The sequence below is a fragment of the Triturus cristatus genome, chromosome 3_2 (genome assembly GCF_964204655.1).
Source record: "Triturus cristatus chromosome 3_2, aTriCri1.1, whole genome shotgun sequence".
NCBI lineage: Eukaryota > Metazoa > Chordata > Amphibia > Caudata > Salamandridae > Triturus > Triturus cristatus.
In genome coordinates, this window is record NC_140584.1 from 420926840 (window position 1) to 420947443 (window position 20604).

Here is a 20604-nt window from a genome sequence, read left to right on the forward strand (position 1 = left end):
CCATCTAGAACAGTAATCAACGGTTGATCATACTCGATATGACCCCTCAAAACACTCTAATGACTAATTATATCAGATGCCAATTTAGATCATGCTATGTCTGGAACCACAGCCCCAGAGCTGGACACAGTGACCTATGACTTATCACGTACTGCTAAGAATATACACTGCCTCACATAGTACTTGGCTGATCCATCTAATTCTAGCTACAAAAACAATTCTCTAGTCCTCATGTTCATAGATCGCATACCAGTGTGTACCGCACATGCCAGTGCCACCATTTTAGACCCTAGAGGCTCTGGCTCTACCAGCATATCTTGTCTCCTTAGCTACCAATACCTCCGATGCAATATTCCAGAAACCATCAACTCCTGCGTCAGACATGATTGAATTTAGCCAACTCCTATTCACATTTCCCATCACCTTCCCAATGGTTACATTCTGTTCTAAAGCTGAAAAGCAGTCAGCTTCCCATACCACACCTTAGGTCTGGTGGCGCAGTGGACAAATGCATCCACTGTAGGGGCCTGTGTTCGACCTCATGGTCACAGGTTCTAATCCTGGCGGGTCCACTCAGCCTTTCATCCATCTGAGGTCAATAAAATGAGTACCATTGAGTTGGGTAACAAAATACATCTGTTATTCAGCGCCTTGAGACTTTCGGGTGATACGTGCGCTATACAAAAGTACATGTTATGGTTATGTTAGGTAACGCACATCAGCCGGCTGACAACGACTTATTTTTACTCCCAAGTAAGCTCATCCTTCGGATCAGATCCCATTCCCATCGCTAGTGAGAATATGCTGCATATTCCATAAGGTGAATAACTGTCTTACGAAGCATCTAAGAAATTCAACTGACAGGAAGGCAGGATTGGAGCAACTGCCTCAGTAACTATAAATTACAACACTCCATATTCTACCACATCATAGAATCTCTGCTGCATTTCACAACAGAGTTCTATAAGACCCAACATCCCCGCCCCTTGTGATCTTTTTATAATTTTACTGTCACTTGTCAGTGTTTACTTCCCCCATCCACCCCACCGTTGCCCGTTGTTGCATTCCTTTTTAAATCTTTTTGTACCATCATCGATATTTACTGTTGCCATGATCATTTCACGATCCTCTTGTCAAGTTCTATTTTATATTTTATCTTTTTTTTCGTTTTTGTAGGGTCTTGGAGCTGCGATTTGCTGCCTATTCACTCCTTTCTTTTAAAAATGTGCTCTAGTGCCCTTTTTATATGTTTTTAAAAATGTTCCAGTCTAAGATAGGGGTCTGCCACCTCGGAATGATAAATTAAAATAAAAACAAGGTGACGTGCGTGGAAGCATCATCATATTGTAGCTATCATAGCATCATAATACATATGTGCAAATGTGTCATGACGCTTGCATGCGTGTGTACCATCTTTCTTTCTTCCTTTTCTTCTTTTTGGCAAGAAGACCATTTTTACCCTTAAGCTGATGCAGAACATCATTGGCAAAAAGTATGGGCAAAGCCAATATGTCAGGTAACACCATTGAAAGTCACAATCTATTGGCTTTGCCAATGCTTGCTTACACTTGTTAACACAATGGTTATGTGGTGCATTATAGCTTGCACATTATTGTGCTGGTATTGTTCCTCACAATGATCACTGTGTTGGTGCTGGTTACCTTGTACTGATGTTGGTGATTGCATTGGTCTTAGTGTAGTGTTGGTCATCACACTGGTTCCTTTGGTGATGTAGAAACAAACCATCACATCTATCCTATGCTGCCCTTTCAGCACCAATAAGAATACTTGGAATTGCATTTTAACTTTTATCAGTAAGTGTTATTCATGTTACTTACCTTCTGAGCAGACTGTCTCTATGTGTTATTCTATCTTTGCAACTTGTGTTTTTACCTGTGTTTTGTACAATAACACACGGTGGTTGATAACTTCCATTCCTGTTATTAATGCTTCGCTATCTTTGGTATGGAGCTCATAGACTCTGATAATACCTGCAATCCTGGAGTACTCAGTATGTACAGCGAGAGGTCATCTTGTCTTGGGCCTGCAGCAGAAGGGCATCGGCTTCCTTCAGATTCGCATGGAGGTGACTGCGGAAAGGCGGCCTCGGCTAGGTCTTGTGTTGTTCTCAACTCTTCCAGTAGACATTAGGATCAACCGGGTTGAAATGCAAGTTCTTAGCCAGAGCGACCCTTGCCCCTGTTCACAGGCAGGTCGCTCCCCACGCCGCACAGCTCCACCTGTCTGTGCCCATGTTTCCTGCCCGCTGCTGCCGCGAGTTCGCACCGCCAGGACTCTGTCCACTCTCCCTGCTCACTTACTTTTTCTGCCTGTCCTCTGTTGACTGCTGTTGTCTGCCGTTTTTTGCCTTTCTGCCTTTTGTTCTAGTTTTGTTGCCTTTTTCAGCCTTCTCTGCCCTTTTCTTCAGTTGCCTGCTCTCTCTCCCCCCCTTTCCGCCGCTGCATCCACTGTGGCCCGCCCCCCCTCGCTCGCCCATTCACCCCCACACCCACCTCCCAGCTGCTCCTCCCTCCCACCTCCCTTCTTAATGGCGGGCGCTGCGCGGTGAAGAGAGCGACCCTTGACCCTGTTCACAGGCAGGTCGCTCCCCACGCCGCACAGCTCCACCTGTCTGTGCCCGTGTTTCTCACCTGCTGCTGCCACAAGTTCGCACTGCCAGGGTTCTGTCCACTCTCCCTGCCCACTTAGTTTTTCTGTCTGTCCTCTGTTGACTGCTGTTGTCTGCCGTTTTTTGCCGTTCTGCCTTTTGTTCTAGTTTTGTTGCCTTTTTCAGCCTTCTCTGTCCTTTTCTTTCAGTTGCCTGCACCCTCTCTCCCCCTTCCCGCCGCTGCGTCCCCTGCGGCCCCACCCCCCTCGCTCGCCCTTTCGCCCATGCACCCAACTCCCAGCTGCTCCTTCCTCCCACCTCCCGTTCTTAATGGCGGCCGCTGCATGGTGAAGAGAGCGACCCATGGCCCTGTTCACAGGAATGTTGCTCCCCACGCCGCACAGCTCAACCTGTCTGTGCTCGTGTTTCCTACCCGCTGCTGCCGTGAGTTCGCGCCGCCAGGACTCTGTCCATTCTCCTTGCCAACTTCCTTTTCCTCCCCTTCTTAATGGCGGTCACTGTGCAGCCGTGCCACTGGCGCGTCGCTGGCACGCCTTAGGCAAGCCCGTCTACGCCTGGACGGTGCCCAGCGGCAGACCCCCTGCCCCCGCGAGCACCATGACACCCGACGCCGCTACGACGCCAACCTCCTTCATGCACTCAACACCGGCCCATCATCCACCTGCTTCCAGGCCTCCCCAAAGCGCACCCATGGACTCTTCACCTGCTGAAACTGCAGCTTCACCAGCCAGCGAACACTTGCACGTCCTGACACCCCACCAGTGCAGGTCACAACCATCTCAGTTGCATACTACTCAACACCCGCTCAGTCCACAAACACGCCACCGAACTCTGGGACCTACTCGACTCATCCTCCCCGGACGTCGCCTTCTTGAGGGAGACCTGGATGAACCCCTCCTCAGCGCCCGACATGGCCATAGCCAACCCGGACAGCTTCAAGATCACCCGCAGGGACCGCACCAACAAGACAGGAGGAGGAATCGCCCTCGTCCACAGGAATACCCTCAGAATTTTGACCAGCACAGAAGACACCCTCAGCACGACCGAACACCTGCACTTCCAGATCTACATCGATCACAACACCACCCTCAGAGGAACCCTCATCTACAGACCCCCCGGACCCAGGCCACAGTTCAGCGACTCTATCACGACGTTGTCAGTACGCACGCCCTTGCTTCCTCAGACTACATCCTCCTCAGAGTCCTGAACTTCCACCTCGAGAACGCCAACGACAGCAACTCCACCACCCTGCTTGACAACCTCGCCAACCTCGGATTCACACAGCTCAACACGACAACCACCCACTCCGCCGGACACACGCTCGACCCTATATTTTCCACCAGCAACCACATCACCTTCAGCCACACCACCGAACTCCACTGGACTGACCACCGCTGTATCCACTTCTCCTTCAAGAAACACATCACGCACAACCACCCGCACGAATCCCACACCGCAGCTGGAACAAGGTCACCGAAGACCAGCTAATCACCACCCTCGCCCGAGGCCCACCAACCGACCCTACCGACACCGACAGAGCCTCCCGCAACTTCAGGCAATGGATCAACGACTGCGCCAATACTCTCGCCCGATCAGGAAACCCTCAAACTGACGCACCAACAGGAGGGCCATCTGGTTCACCACCGACCTCCAAGCTTCCAAGCAGAATTGCCGAAGACTCGAGAAGAAGTGGCGCCACGAACAGACACCGGACAACCACACAGCCCTCAAGAACGCCAGCCGTAAGCACCATCAACTCATTCCAACAACCAAAAGGACCTCCTTCAAGGAACGCATCAACAACAATGCGCACAACAGCAAAGAGCTCTTCAACATTGTGAAAGAACTCGCCAACCCCAGCTCCAGCTCCAACGACATCCCACCATCGCAAGACCTCTGCGACTCCCTAGCATCCTTCTTCCACCGCAAGATCGCAGACATCCGCGACAGCTTCAACACCCAGACCCCCCCGACAGATGTCAAGACTTCAGACTCACTGCCCCCCAACCACACCGGCCTCTTGCTCTCCTGGATCCACGTCAACAATGACGACACCATAAAAATCATGAACACCATCCACTCAGGATCACCATCCGACCCCTGCCCCCACCACATCTTTAACAAAGCGAGGTCCGTCATTGCACCCCAACTCCGGAATATCATCAACAGCTCCTTCAAGACCGCCACCTTCCCGGAGAGTTGGAAACACGCCGAGATCAACGCCTTACTCAAGAAACCCAAGGTGACCCAAAGGACCTTAAGAACTTCCGGCCCAGCTCCCTGCTCCTGAAAGTCATTGTGATGACTGATAACAGGCAACTGACCCACTTCCTAGAGGAGAACAACATCCTGGACTCATCCCAATCCGGTTTCCGCAGCAACCACAGCACCGAAACAGCCCTCATCGCTGCCACCGACGACATCAGGGTCCTGCTAAACAATGGCGAAACCGTTGCCCTCATGCTCCTGGACCTCTTAGCTGCCTTCGACACCGTCTGCCACCACACCCTACACACACGCCTCCATGATGCAGGGATCCATGACAAATCCCTGGACTGGATCACCTCCTTCCTCCCCGGCAGAACCCAGAGAGTCCGCCTCCCCCAATTCCGATCCGAAGCCACCAAGATCACCTGCAGTGTCCCCAAGGATCATCCCGACCCTCTTTAATGTCTACATGGCACAGCTCGCCAACACCGTCCGATCGCACAACCTCAACATCGTCTCGTACGCCGACGACACCCAGCTGATCCTCTCCCTCACTAAAGACCCGGCCACCGCCTAAACCAAACTCCACAAAGGAATGAAGGCCGTCACAGAATGGATGAGGACTAGTCGCCTGAAACTAAACTCTGACAAAACGGAGGTCCTCATCCTCTGCTTCACCCCCTCTGCCTGGGCTGACTCCTGGTGGCCTGCCACGCTGGGAACTGCACCAACACCCACCAACCACGCACGCAACCTAGGGTTCATCCTGGACTCTACACTATCTATGATCCAGCAAGTCAAAGCTGTCTCCGCCACCTGCTTCAACACCCTCTGCATGCTTCGCAAGATCTACGGATGGATACCCACTGGAACCAGAAGGACGGTCACCTAAGCCCTCATCAGCAGGAGGCTGGACTACGGCAACGCCCTCTACGCGGGAACCACGGCCAAACTCCAGAGAAGACTTCAACCCATACAGAACGCCTCCGCTCGCCTCATCCTCAACATCCCCTGGCACAGCCACATCACTTCCCACCTGAGAGACCTGCACTGGCTCCCCGTCAACAAGAGGATCACCTTAAAGCTCCTCACCCATGCGTACAAAGCACTACACAACGCCGGACCAGCATACCTCAACAAACGACTCACCTTCTGCACCCCGAACCGCCAGCTTCGCAACGACCACCGGCATCAGATCTTTTTCCCACCTCGCCGCCAAGACATGGAACACCCTCCCCATCCACCTGCGACAGAGCCAGGACCTGCTGACCATCAGAAGACTTCTCAAGACCTGGCTGTTTGATCAGTAGCAGCACTCCCTCCCCCTCACCCCCTTTTTAGCGCCTTGAGACCCTCACGGGTGAGTAGTGCGCTCTATAAATGCTTGATTGATTGATTGATTGATTGATGAGGGTAGTCTGCTGTGTATTGTGGCTCATCGTCGTTACTTGTTGTACCGGTCTTTAGGGCGCATATGTTTGGTTATTGCATAGTTTGCTGTTGTGGCTCTGGTGACAGAACTGGCTCCTGTGACAAAATTGGGTATTTTGCTGTCTTATTTACACAGTTAACCACTTCCAGGGCCACGGTGGACAGTGCATTAGTTCTTGTGGTAGATTTCCCCTGGTGGTTCTCTTGCTGAATGTCTCTTGCCATTAAGGTGATCTCTCGATGGTGTAGAATGAATGCTCTCTGGTTGGCGGTTGGTTCTTCCTGCCCAACCTAATGGTGGATTTTTCCTTTACTCATTGCCCTGAAGTTGACTGCCGAGGATGTTTGCGTTCTGGACTTTGTCATCTTTGTCTTCAACTTTCAGCTTAATTATAAAATACCCTGTGGTTGCCTTGACAATGTGTCACATCAGCCCACAATTGTGTGAAGTGTGCCTTTAATACTGCATGTGTGCGGTATTTTTTTCATGTCCTTTGTGACGAATGGAGCCGGGGCAACCCAAAAGCAAAGGCAGCGGCAAAGGGAGATTACGATATTGAAACATCTAGGGAGTCGATTTATCAAAGAGACCTTTTTGTTCCTTCTGTGTCTTCTCGGCTGTTGGGCCTCATCTTTCGCGGATGCGCAGAATCTTCCGCCGCCTGCTGCAGACTGTAATAGGCAGAAAACACCAGGGCATCGCGCTCAAATGGCGCACCTCGAAGCGCATTTGATATTGAAATTCAAATGAAAGATCCGTACGCCTTCAGAAAACGCACCTTGCAGGTCCGGGCTTGCTACCCGACGGCAATAAGGCGAGCAGGCGGATGAGCCGGGAGGAAGGAACCGTGTATCTAGCAATAACGGAGCCGGATTCCGTGTGGGACCTCATAAGAGCTCAGATATCAAAACCGAGGATATTGAAGGATGCGGGCAAAGGCATTAGAAGATTTCCCACTTAACCTAAAAAGAACGTTAGAAAATTAGACCACAATAGTTTTGGCGCGTCGTAAAGTGCTTTTCCAGATCCCAGCTCACAGCTAGCCAAGAGCTGGCTATAAATGGAACTGGACGAATCGAATATTTATTTAGTAGTAGCCAGCGCGGCGAGGGCCCTCTGATGAGCTCTGTGTGCAATCTGAAAGTTTCAGGTTCGAACCCCCGCAGGACCAGCTCGGTCTTTCATTTCCACTAGGAAAATAAAATTATACATCTGGACAAACTGATGCCAGCACCAAGTCACCATTGAATTTGCGGTCGCTTGCGAAAAGGTGACATTTGGTTAATAAAATGTGCTTTTGTGTGCACGGCTGTTATGGGAGTTCGCGCAGATCAGATCACAATTATAATTAAGAATTAATGTCCAGTTTCCAGGTCCAGATCTTAAAATGTCGTTTAAAAGACCACTTTTTCATCATGCTGCTTCACAGTGTGATTTGACTGCTCTCTTTGCTGCACTGAAGAGACAATTCCTATTTTTACTGTAAAATAGTAATTTAGTGGCTTTGTATTATAAAGTATATTTAGTATTGTTATTTGTGCAGTGACAGAGTAAGTGAGACAAGAGCCCTTATGCAATCAAGGAAAATGAGCCCGCTACCCAACAATTGTGTAACGAAGACTATACTTGGGGCACAGCGGGTGCTCACTTCCAGGGACCAGCTGCACCATTGATTCCAAACAGCTTGTGTAGACTCTGCATCTGCCGCATCTTCCATTTCCCTATGCCGGACATGACGTACGTCAGGGGTGAGCTGGCTTCTGCAGCAGAGGGAGCGGGACTTCTGGAAAGGAAAAGGGCTGAGGCAGCTAGTGCATTCCAGGGCCTCAAGGCATGAAACATGGAATGTCGAGCTGCATTTCCCACTCCATTTTTTTTGCAAGAGATCTTTATTCAATTTTTAGTATACCAAAGGTGCATAACTGAAACAGGATGGAACTCCGTTGCATAGCATGCAAACCAGGACTAGCATTTCCCACTCCTAACTTAGGCCCTGCTTACAAGTTTGGCGGTCCCAGGAAGACCACCAAGCCTGCGGTGAACCCACCTGCCGGATTCTGAGTTGAATCCAGGGCTGATGGTGCGGCAGCAGCGGTGTTACGGCAGCGGATATGTTTGGTTTATAGGAGAGCCTAAACAGCATACCGCTGCTGTGACAGTGCCTACAGCATGATCGTGCACGGTGTGATATGCACCATGTCGTGCATGCCACACTGTGCATGCATGACCATTCGCATTTGGGGGCCACTCCATGTGCCCCTTGCATGCACCCCATGGGCAGATTTGCTCTGGTGCCCCGTTGGTTGCCCATTTCCATTCCTTTCAACCAAGCATTTTTATGGCAGGGTCCCCGCCATGAAATACTTTGTGGAAAGGCAGGTGAGAATTTGCTCGGTAGCGCTGGCATCGGCTCCACTGCGCAACTCGCCTGCATTCCCCACTGCCGCTGCTGCGAGATCCTGGATCCTGTCTGTGGTTGCAGTCTTGTGGTTGTCCCAACGCCACCATCGTAATACAGCAGTCAGACAGCCGGGGTGGTGGCAGTTGGACTGCCACTGCGAGTACGGCGCTCCCAGGCCACCATACTCATAACAAGGCCCTTAGTGTTCTAAGTGCAATTATAAAAAAAGTATGAATGGTCATTTACGGGACATTTAAAGCACACACGTCACTCCTTTTGCTGAGGATTTCACCGGTATGAGAGCATGAATGCTGACAACAGCATTCCCCCACGCCCTGTCCATGTGACTCAGTGGTGTCAATGCATGACATACAAGCAGACACACACCCTCATTTTGTTATGCAAGAAGCACAAAGGCAACATGTGATGGCAAAGCCAATTGGTCTCTACGTCTTGACTTTGGGAACTATTGGTTTTGCCAATGGGTGTTAATAATACTGTACAATATACTCAATGCTATGGAGCATGGCGAAAGAGAAGAAGAAGAAGAAAAAAAGTCTATGATGTGGCCTTCTGTGTCATCTTGTAAGCATGTTTACGACACATGCAAACATCTACAAAATGATGCAGGTGTATTTATTTTTAATTTTTTGATCCCAGTTGTAGCGGTAAAAAAAAGACAGAACGGTGGCGTGAAAGTGTTTTTTTTAAGCTAGTGCTGAGAAGCTACATGGAGGCCAGGGCGACATGGGAGGCAAAGGTGGAGTGTGAGCAACAGAGAGGGCGCGGTGGTGGGAAGAGACATGGAGAGATAGGGGAGCAGTACACAACAGTGATAGAGAGCAACCTGGAGCGAGAAGGGCTGAGAGAGTAACGTGGAGAAGCACATGAGGGCTTGCTGTCACAGAGCGGAGGAGGGGAGAAGCACACAGTGGGAGGGAGAGCAACACGAACCACAGCAGCGGATTGAAGAGAAGTATGCGAGGGAGACAGACAGAAAACTCATGCATTATCAGAGTGCTTAACCAAAAAGTAGTGTTTAAAAAGCAAGAAGGGAAAGGATACAAATAAAGAGACCATGTTCCAGTGGAGGGATAAGCACAAGAAAAGGGAAAAAGCCCACACAAGCTAACAAATACAAGGCACATAAATGAGAGTGACATTATAGGCAACCAATGGTAAGCTATGGGCGGGCTCTAAGCCCACTGTATGCTGACAATAGGTCTTTTGCAAACAGACAGCTTGCGGTACTGTCTGGTAGACGGACACCTAAAAATGGGAACATAGCATCTGGGCTAACTGCCCAGCCCAGCTGCTGCCTGCAGGTCCCATCCTGGAGCGAATGCATAGGCCCAGAAACTGAGCACCACATTTGATGGGTGCAGCTTAGGCCCTGCATATGTGCGCGGTCCGGTTTGTGACTAGGGCTTACATGTAATAGAGGAAGCTTTGCTCTGACGTGTTTATTTTACATTCCCCATCCATACAGTATAAATATATTAACTTGGATAGGCATGCTGACTGATCCCCAAGCCCCGGCTGTCAGCACAACATAAATAAGCAAACATACATATATATACATCAGCTGCTGCGCACGTTTCTTGTGAAGAATTCCAGCGAGTGCCTCTATCACGGAGCCCCGGGCGACGATGTTCTCTGGCGTCTAACAGGCTGTATCTGAGATTGCAACGTCTTCATGGTGCGCCGAGCTGAGAAGTCACAAAATGGAGGTGCAGAAGCAAAAGGCGATAGGGGGCATATTATCAAGACAGGCGATAAAATTATCGCTGCTTTACCGGCAGAAAACTGCCGCTAAAACGGCAATAATGGGCTTGATAATATGCTCTATGGAATTCCAATTGAAGCGCATGTTAGATGTGAAGGACATCTAACCTGAGTTTCAATTGGAATTCCATAGAGCATATTATCAAGCCCATTATTGACATTTTAGCAGCAGTTTTCTGCCGCTAAAGCGGCGATAATTTTATCGCTTGGCTTGATAATATGCCCCTAGGTTCTCTATGGGGGTCAGGAGACGGGTTTGAAGAGAAAACGTCTCCATCAAATTTTATGGTCCTGGAACGAGTCTCCTATTGGTGAGAATTAAACAAAATTGAGCGGCTGCAAAACGTACATGATTTGTGTAAATCAAAAATCAGGAGACTTGATTCACATAATAAAAATGTGAACAGGCCTATATCTAAGGTGTCTTGCAAGGATACACCTTTGCATTGCAAAGTTCCACCTGGCTGAGGACCATGATGCAGAGGTGCACATAATGTCCTCGCATTTGGCCGCTCACCAAACTTCGATTTGCGAAGTACTCTTTTGTGGGTATGTATCTGAATTCTGTAGCCTCTCATTGGCCCTTCCCATTTTGAATATGCAAATGAAATGATTATATTGTAATAATCCATTCAGGCTCAACATATGTGCATAATAAGGTGCATAACGTAACACAACATAGCTTGTACACAAACCTTGCGTCTTTTCACAGGATCTTTTCACTTTAGTTTCTTTTCTAAAGTGCACAGATTGCGGCAGCCCACACTCTCAGGACTGTTCCACCCTGTGCTCAGCAGGGACATATTCAATCTCTAAACCTCACCATGGAAACATTGTGATGTATGAAAAGGTGGCGTGTTCAACTGTCATAGGCGCTGTAAACCTACCAATGATGCCATAGATCCTGAGATTCATTCAAAATGTTCTTACTGATGGCATTGGTTTATATGTGAGGTAATCAGTGATGTCATTTGAGATGTTGTAGACGCAGCATGTATAATGTCATCAACACACAGTATCTGTAATCGTTAACCTCAACCTCTTGGATTTGAATGTTCTCAGCACATTGTAATTAATATTACAAAAAGTAGACCCAAAGGAGCAATATTTTTGGAAACCAAATTTTTGCCAATGTATTTTATATCAGACTATATGTTTGTTTCCAATATTCTGAAATGCATTCTTTGAACAACCTAGTAGAGGGCGCCATGCATATATTTGTAGAGAGAGAGTTGGAGAATTTAGGTGCATTTCCTGACAAGGTGCATAGAATTTAGAAGTTCAACCATAGTTTTTCCTGTGCACTTGCTTAGACCTGGAACCTTGTTGGTCATTTTTGAGTGCTGTCCAAATATTAATTTATTGCGGCCGGCTGAAGCTTTGTGCCAGATTTCTGTTCCCAGGTTGTGTAACATTTATTAATGAAAGCCACTGTTGACCTGAGAATTTAAACCTATCCAAAACAATAGAGTAGAACGTAGAATTATTTTTGTTGCATTGTGTCGAAAGTCATGTCCACATTGAAACCACTATCTTGGTTAAAATGGAAGTGCCTTACTACTAGGTCGCGGCTCATGCATTTCCTATATGGATTGTGTGTTTGAAAACCTATATTGAGAAGCATGAAATCTTCCTTTCGGTGAAACAAAAATTACAGCTATTGGAATCCCACTGATGTAACACCTTTGTGTTTTGGCAGGGCAATTTACTTTTTTAAATGAGAAATGGGAGATTAAATCCGCTTTTTTGTGCAACCTATAGCATAATATACACATATAAAGTGAATTTGTATCTTATACGCAAAAGAAACACTTGATGGACGGAATGCTGGACAATGCAAACATTCACCCCCAGTCATAAGGATCTGGGTTAAATCCATCATTCTTTTGCTCACCACACCACCCCAGTTTGGACCCAGCCATATGCAAATCAGTCTTGACCCTGCTCCTTGTGGGAAAAGTCCAGCCGAACTGCCAAGCCAGGTCCTCCCTGGACCGGAAACAAGCATCCTGGGACTGGTTTCAGGCCATCACCCTTCATCAGCCAGGCTAGCTTAAATCCAGTGGTGTAGTGAGCACGGGACCCACGTCTGGGCATACCCTCCCACTTAGGGCGACATATGCAAAAGAAACAATTGAGGGACGGAATGCTGGGCAATGCAAACATTCACCCCCAGTCACAAGGTCTGGGTCAAATCCATCATTCTTTTGCTCACCACCCCACCCCAGTTTGGACCCAGCCATATGCAAATCAGTCTTGACCCTGCGCCTTGTGTGAACAGTCCAGCCCGAACTGCCAAGCCAGGTCCTTCCTGGACTGGAAACACGCTTCCTGGGACCAGTTTCAGGGCATCACCCTTCATCAGCCAGGCTAGTTTGAATCCAGTGGTGTAGTGAGCACAGGACCCACGTCTGGGCATACCCTTCCCATGTAGGGCGACATATGCAAAAGAAACAATTGATGGCGCAGTGGGCAAAAATAAATGATAGATTTAACCCAGATCTTTTGACCGGGGGAGAATGTTTGCATTGTCAGCATTCTGTCCATCATTTGTTTACTGTAACACTTTTCGCCCTAAGTGGGATGGGTATGCCCAGACGTGGGTCCATTGCTCACTGTGCCACTGGATTCAAGCTAGCCTGGCTGAAGAAGGGTGACATACCCTGAAACCGGTCCCAGGATGCTTGTATCTGGTCCAGGGAGGACCTGCCGTGGCAGTTCTGTCTGGACTGTTCCCATGGGGCACAGGGTCAAGACTGATTTGCATATGGCTGGGTCCACACTGGGTTGGCGTAGTGAGCAAAAAAACCGATGGATTTAACCCAGATCTTTTGACTGGGGGAGAATGTTTGCATTGTCAGCATTCCGTCCATCATTTGTTTGCTGTAACACTTTTTGCCCTAAGTGGGATGGTATGCCCAGACGTGGGTCCCTTGCTCACTGTGCCATTGGATTAAAACTAGCCTGGCTGAAGAAGGGTGACATACCCTGAAACCAGTCCCAGGATGCTTGTTTCCGGTCCAGGAAGGACCTGGCCTGGCAGTTCAGGCTGGACTGTTCCCATGGGGCACAGGGTCAAGACTGATTTGCATATGGCTGGGTCCAAACTGGGGTGGCATAATGGGCAAAAAAAATAATGGATTTAACCCAGATCTTTTGACTGGGGGAGAATGTTTGCATTGTCTACATTCCGTCCATCATTTGTTTGCTGTAACACACTCTTATCTTATACAGCACTTCTATCAATATATTGACTTTAACATGCTATTATCATCAACTTTTCTGTAAAAAATGAAACTATTCCTACCACTGGTGTTGGCAGGATTTAAACATATTGGGCCCGATTCACAAACCACATTTTGGAATACTTAAAGTAGTATTACAGGGTACTATTCATATATTACAAAATGCTATACGCAAACCTATGGCTGGAGACTTCCAACATTTCTATCATTTCTCTGCAGGGATTTCCCCCAAGTTGGTGGAGCTCTCTGTGCACGTAGGTATACATTTTTGTAGTAAATGTAGAAGGGACAAGGGTTAGTGGCTGGAAAATGGAGACGACGTACAACTAAATGGGAGGGGTTTAGTGCAATTAAAGGTGGTTTATAGGTAGGAACTTGCTAATATTAACACCCACAAAAGTGTAAGACAATTGCTATTCACAAACTACACTTTTAAAGTTACTACATCCATTAAGGTGTCAAAACAGATATAAATGTACTCCAGCACAACCTTGGATTACGTCACCTATCAAACATGGTCACTCGCAGGAACAGAGGTATTGAAATAGGTAGACCCCGTAATAACCAATGTTAAATTAATTTAACATTTAAATTATAAATATATATTTGTATGTTTTAACAAATAATATATACATTTTCTTTTTTTAAACTTTTTTAAGACACTTAATTTAAAAATAAATGAACTTTCGGAACTTCTATTTATTGTATTTATATATCATTGCTTTAAAAATATGTGTAAATGAAATATATTTAAATGAATTAATTATGTAATACATTTTTAATTTGATAAGTTAATATGCTATAATGTTATATTTGATTAGTTATAGGCTAATACTATTTTTTTTAACTAATTTACTTCTATATTATGCATTTTGCAAAGTTAAATATTGAGAATAATACATTTTCATAATCTTCCCTAAAATTTCCCCTGCGTGGATCTCAAAGTTCTCCGCTTACATGTCCAAAGTTGCTAGCAGTAGCTTTACATTCATAAATCATGTTGTTGGAGGTTCCACATCCCTATTTGAGGGGGTGAAGACATGTAGTTTCAAGTTTATTTTAATTTGATATAGACCTTGACTGAGGTCAACAAATATACAAACACAATTTTAAAACATTTAACATAGAACTCATATCATCAACTTTAAACATTTATGATGTTAAATCCATTCATCATACCTTTTTAAGATGACTTTAACTCAAATCTGTATAAGAGTTATACCACTTAGAGCATTTGTGTTCGTCCGGTGGTAATTATTTCAAGATTTAGATAGACCTTATAAAGAAATAAGGTTGGATCTGTTATAGAGAGGTAATAAAATCAGCTTTGGATATTTAGAAGTTTAAAATCATTAGCATCAGAAACTTTAAAACCGCTTTAAAAATCTTTAAAAATGTATACAGTTGGCAGCAACCAAATTCATCCAGTGGTAATAGACAGAGAGTGATTAGGGTTTGTACAGAATGAACAATGTACGTTTACTCCTAGGTGTAAATCTGCAATTGGACATGGTGATTAGCAAAAAAGTGTAGAGTTTTCACACATAAGTGTAGCTGAAAAAATACACATGAATAAACATACACATACAACATACATATGTACCTTTTTGCAATGCATCACAGGATGTAAAAATACTGTTTCTAACTAGCTCTACAATTTATCAGAATATTGTTCCATATCCTTATTGCTTCATGAATTAATATGTATAAAATGATTATGTAGACACAGGAATAGGTTAAAGGGCTACAGCCTGCAGGCGGATTCTATTTAGCTCTTCTGAGGCACCACCAACCTGATTATTTTACATCTAATTTATTATTCAGCTTTCCTAATGAGTCCACCTTTTTATTGTGACTATCTGACGGGGTCTGTGGGATTGTAAATGTGCATTTGCATATCATTTTTGCTGATTAGTGTAGCACGTCAAATCATTTACATGTGTTATTTTATTTTTCTATGCGCCCACACCCGAAAGATACATATTTCTGCACAAGGGCAAGGATAGAGCACCAAAGGAGGAGTTCTGGGATAAAAAGTGACGAGGTAACACCTGTAGAGGGAGGCCAAGAGTAAGAGAGGGAATATACTCTTTGTAGACCAGAGAGAAAAACAAAGAAATGTCTACTGGCAGGGTGGATGGGGCGACATCAGCAAGAGTATTAAAGGGGTTGATAAAGTCAGCCAGACTGTTTTGTCTTTAAACCATTTTTGTCACAACAAGCTTTACTAGATGCTGAGGGCAGCCATATACACATGCAAACAGTAACAATGTCACCGTTTGCGTCATGTGGTTATGTAGATAAATACAGACTGCAAACACTGTACTGTTCACAGCATGTCCTTGGTGTAGCCAGATTATGGCTATTTACCATTTGTGTTCCTTGCTGACAGGTATGGGTCTCAATTTTGTAAGGAGCAGTGGGATATCCCAGAGTCACTTTACAAATGCACACTGTACTATAATGTAACTGTACTGCTCTTTTATATTAGCCTACCCTGCACTATTCAATAATTTTGTACTCCACCATTTTGTGGCAAGGTCCTTGCTGTGCCATAACTATGGCCTGCACTTTTTAAACTGTGCTCTGAGTCAATCTTCAACAGTTTCTACACTATTCTCCAACATGTCCTCACACAGTTCTAAAATTGTGCCCTTCACCTATCTATAACTGCATGGTTATATCAGTCGCGACCGGTGCAGGTAAGCACGGTGGGGCAGAGCGGGGTGGGGGGGGGGGGGTAAGTTGACAGACTATGGAATAGGATTTATTTATTTAATTTCCCCGTTCCATCATCTGCCAACTCCCCTCCCTCGCCCCGCCCCACCACGTTTACCGGCCACCACTGGGTTCTGTGAATATGACCTACACAAATCTGTCACCGTCCTCTATCCCAATCTTCATCAATGCTGTGCCTCATTCTATGACAGTGTTGCCACATTCTGAGATGTTGGTGACAGGAAATGGGCTATTTATCTGAATTATTTTGTTTAATAATATCCTGATAGAAATGTGGTTGTCAATGCATCCCGTTAGGAAAATCCCAAAACTTAAATTGTTGATTAGTATTAATAATTATGATGCAGATGCAATACTTATCTAAACCAAATAAGTCTGATTTAAAAAAAGACTTATATAATTGATTCCTCAGATAGTCCTCAGGATAGTTCCAGTGTCAGTTTCAAGAAGTCAATAAGGTGATCCATAAAAAGTTTGATTATTTATTCAATGCATAATTCATGTAATCAATGTTTAGAGGTCATATATACAACACAGCTCAATTAACAAGTGTTGATTTTCTCATGAGATTTGCCCATCATTATTGATTAATGTATAATTGTTTTTGTTTTTCTTCTTTTGTTTTATATACACCGAACCTTCTCCTTTTTGCTACTTTTTCTTTTCAACTATATATGTCATGCATTGTTATGTTATCTTGTTGTTCTACAAATGAAACATGTATGACAACTAAATGTTGCCACTTCAGCCATGAAAAGGCCTTAGGCTAATTTGCCACCACAGGGTGAAACACATGTTGGCTATGTTGTGTTGTATATATGATCTCTAAATATTGATTACATGAAATATGCATTGAATAGATAATCAAACTTTATATGGATCACCTTATTGACTTACCCTTGAAACGGACTCTGGAACTATTCTAAGGACTGTCTGATGATTGAATTATATAAGTCTTTTTAAATCAACATTATTTGGGTTGGATAAGTAATGTACCTATATCACATTTATTAATATATTCCGAGATTTGTTGCCATATCCTATAACTGTACCCCAGCAATCTGTACCGACGCCTTCCCATTCTAATAAATATTTTCTTTAGATTTCTGTGAATTATTTAAAATGATTACAAATAGCCTTGAGTACTTTATCTCAGCTTCCCCCTGCCTTTAAGTGAGCACTGGGTATAAAACCGTTCACATCACAATTCTGCAGTTCTGACTCTGTTTCATTTTGCTCTCCAGGACTCAACCCATGACTCGTTGATCTCCTCTGCTTGAGGTGGCCTCCTCACTGCTTGAGAATGAAGGCTACATTTTATGCCAAGAAGCCAGGAGTTCACTAGCCACTTCACGGGTAAGGAAGACCTCTCCTAGTGTCTTTGACCTACACCATTACCATAGTTACACTGCTCTTTGCAGAGAGAATTTGTCCCATCCTTCTGTACAGTACTTGTAGACTCCAAAAGTCATTCACTGGCCTCCATTTCATGTGTTGACATAGAAAAACAACCGTTTTGAGATCTACTGAGGGGTGCAGTGAGGCACTCGTTAATAGTCTAGATGCCCCTAGCTGGATTTGTGGTCTAATTGAATGTGCTTTGGTGTGGCGTTGTGTGTGTTGGCCTTGTCACAGTGCCCTGTTGTGAGAGCGCATGTCAGGTAGAAGGCTTATCACAAAGTCCTCAGGGATGTTCAGGATAGGATAGGAGGCGCCCTACCTAGAAGGACCTTGTACTATGACTAGGGTGTCTGGTCTATTGGACCGAGGCTGACTGCATGCTTTGGTATGATGAAGCATTGCATTCAGCACAGTGTTCTAATTGGGGTTCTGTTCCAATGGAAGAAGGCATGATTCCAGGATAAGTGGTGTCGTGAAAGTATAGTCTACTGGCTGTGCTTCTCATCAATGAATTGTGATCTAATGAAACATCTAGTGGTCTAGTGGAGGGTCCATCTGATGGAACTATATCATCCCCCAGGCAGGAAGCTTGGCGTAGAAAGATGAGATACGGCCTAGTTTTTGCAAGTGGAATGTAGGACTCTGTGCTGTGGCAATTGGCATTGATTAGTGTAATTATTGGGGCTTCACTGAAGGAGGTGGTTGCTAAAGGTTGGAGGTGTAAACTAGTGGTAAAAGCCTTGTGAATACATCACTGAGTTTGGAGTGATAAACTAAAGTCCTTATTCATACAATGGACACTCTTAAACAAGTTTGGCATGTCTTCCTTTTCTCAATATCACAGTTACAGGACTTGGGTTGCATGAACTTTAACCCGCTGGACAGGTAAATCTTTCAAAAATATTCAGTGGGTTCCATGGGTTCATCAGGTCTTAAGGAATATTCTATTTTGGATCATGAACCCTAATGTAAGATTAAAACTTTTGGATGACCAATAGCTGCAATTCTTATTTTTCCAATAAAAGAAAGGTAGGCCCAGTATGCATTTTTTGGTTTGAAGTCTTCCAGGGAATCCACTGCACATTTATTTTGAAGTGACGGGTTGCAGTTCCAAAAATGCAATATGTAGATTCCTGTGTTTTTGCCATCCCTGAGAAAGAAGTCAACAGGCCTGTCTGGGGTGTAAGGTTTTTTGCTTGATGCAGATCTGGCCAGGACCACATGGCTAGCACTTTAGTTTACCATTTTATCCTTTGCTAAGTCCCCTATGATTTTTCTTTCCATTTCATTTTTTTTAAATGTTTCCTTATCTCCCCATACAGTGCAAAAGGGTTTCTTGATTGCTGCCCCCTTCATTCAGGCCATCCACTTCTTGTAACCCGAGCTGTCATCTATGAATGGTATTGTTCATTGTAAATCATTGTTCTACTATTCCAAGAAGACTAACAGATTGTAAATGTGCCGGCCATAATAACACCTTAAACCAACAATAGTATATGTTCAAAACCACTACAAGATGGCTGCCCACTGCTATATTTAAATTTATTTTCTATTACAAGCATATGCCCACCATGTTTAGGCAGCTGAATGCTTTACTTTTCCCTACTTTTATTCTTTCAGCTTGACTGTATGTGAGTGTTTTAATGTAGATGGAAAGGTAGGTAGATGAATGCAAAAATAAGTCAGTTGAGGGGGGTGAACTGATGTGAGACTGCAAGGAAGAGCGTGAGTAGGATGATTTGAATGTCTAAAGTGACCAATGAATGAAGAAGCACTTTCAGCTATAAGCCAAGCCAATTGACACTGCCAAAGCTTTTATTTTTTTTAAGTCACAAGTTTCTTGAAACCCTCTATTCCAAGGTTGCATGTCTGTATTTATTCAAAAGCGGTTGTATTATTTGCAATGACTGACTTAAGCCATTTTTCATCAACCCTCATTCTCTCTGTCCGCCTCTCTTTGTTGCAATGGTGCCACATATAGTTTTTTTTCTTGTTTTGTATTTGAAATGTTCCCATTCAGTGAAACACATGACCTGGTAAATATGGTACCCATTACCACATGCAAAATAGCAGCTGCATGCTCTCAATTGTTTTGGAATTTTCAAGTTTAACATCTACTTGCTTTTTCGTCGTATTTTGAGCAATTTCTCCACATTTTGTGGTACCTGTTTTCCTTCATTTGAAGTTTAGAACTTGTCATTAAATCTCCTCTTTCCTCTGTGAATTTTGTTTTTCACTGGAAATGTGCGAGTTTCGTAGACTTCATGAATCCCAGGATGGTGGTAAAATATTAGAACCCGGAATCAGTCAATCACAGTTTATGACAAATTCAAACCGATTGACAGAACTCATGAGTTTCATTCTCTCAAGTTTAACGGTCATGTATATTTAAATTGTAATGCCTTGAAGCATATGATTATGCTAAATTGCACCCCTGTCTTCCTCCTAACAATTAGCACTCGGGATCTTTTATTTACCTACTAAAGAATAGTGGAGGGGAAAAACACTTCATAACACGATGACAATATCATACCTGAAAGTACCACAGCCTCTGACTTTAGGTTTATCAATTTATTATAAGGCCAAAAATAATAAGATGTATATACATCGTAAGATTAGCATATAGAGATGTAAGAAAATCAATACAGAGTCGATTCTACGAATATAAGTAATTCGGCATAACAAAAATACAATGGTAAATTTGAGGATTAGGATACAGCTCTAAATAGAAACAGAGTCGAAGTCTCTTTTCATTAGGAATAAA

General features: G+C 44.7%; 1 protein-coding gene across 2 annotated transcripts in view; it reads left to right on the top strand.

Moving 5' to 3' along the window:
- Positions 1–20604, top strand: part of DLGAP3 (DLG associated protein 3) — a 1216386-nt gene that overhangs the window by 624338 nt on the left and 571444 nt on the right. For both annotated transcript variants that reach the window (XM_085648009.1, XM_085648010.1), the window contains exon 3: positions 17684–17795. The gene's annotated coding sequence lies outside the window, so the exon portion shown is untranslated. The remainder of the gene's footprint in view (positions 1–17683; positions 17796–20604) is intronic.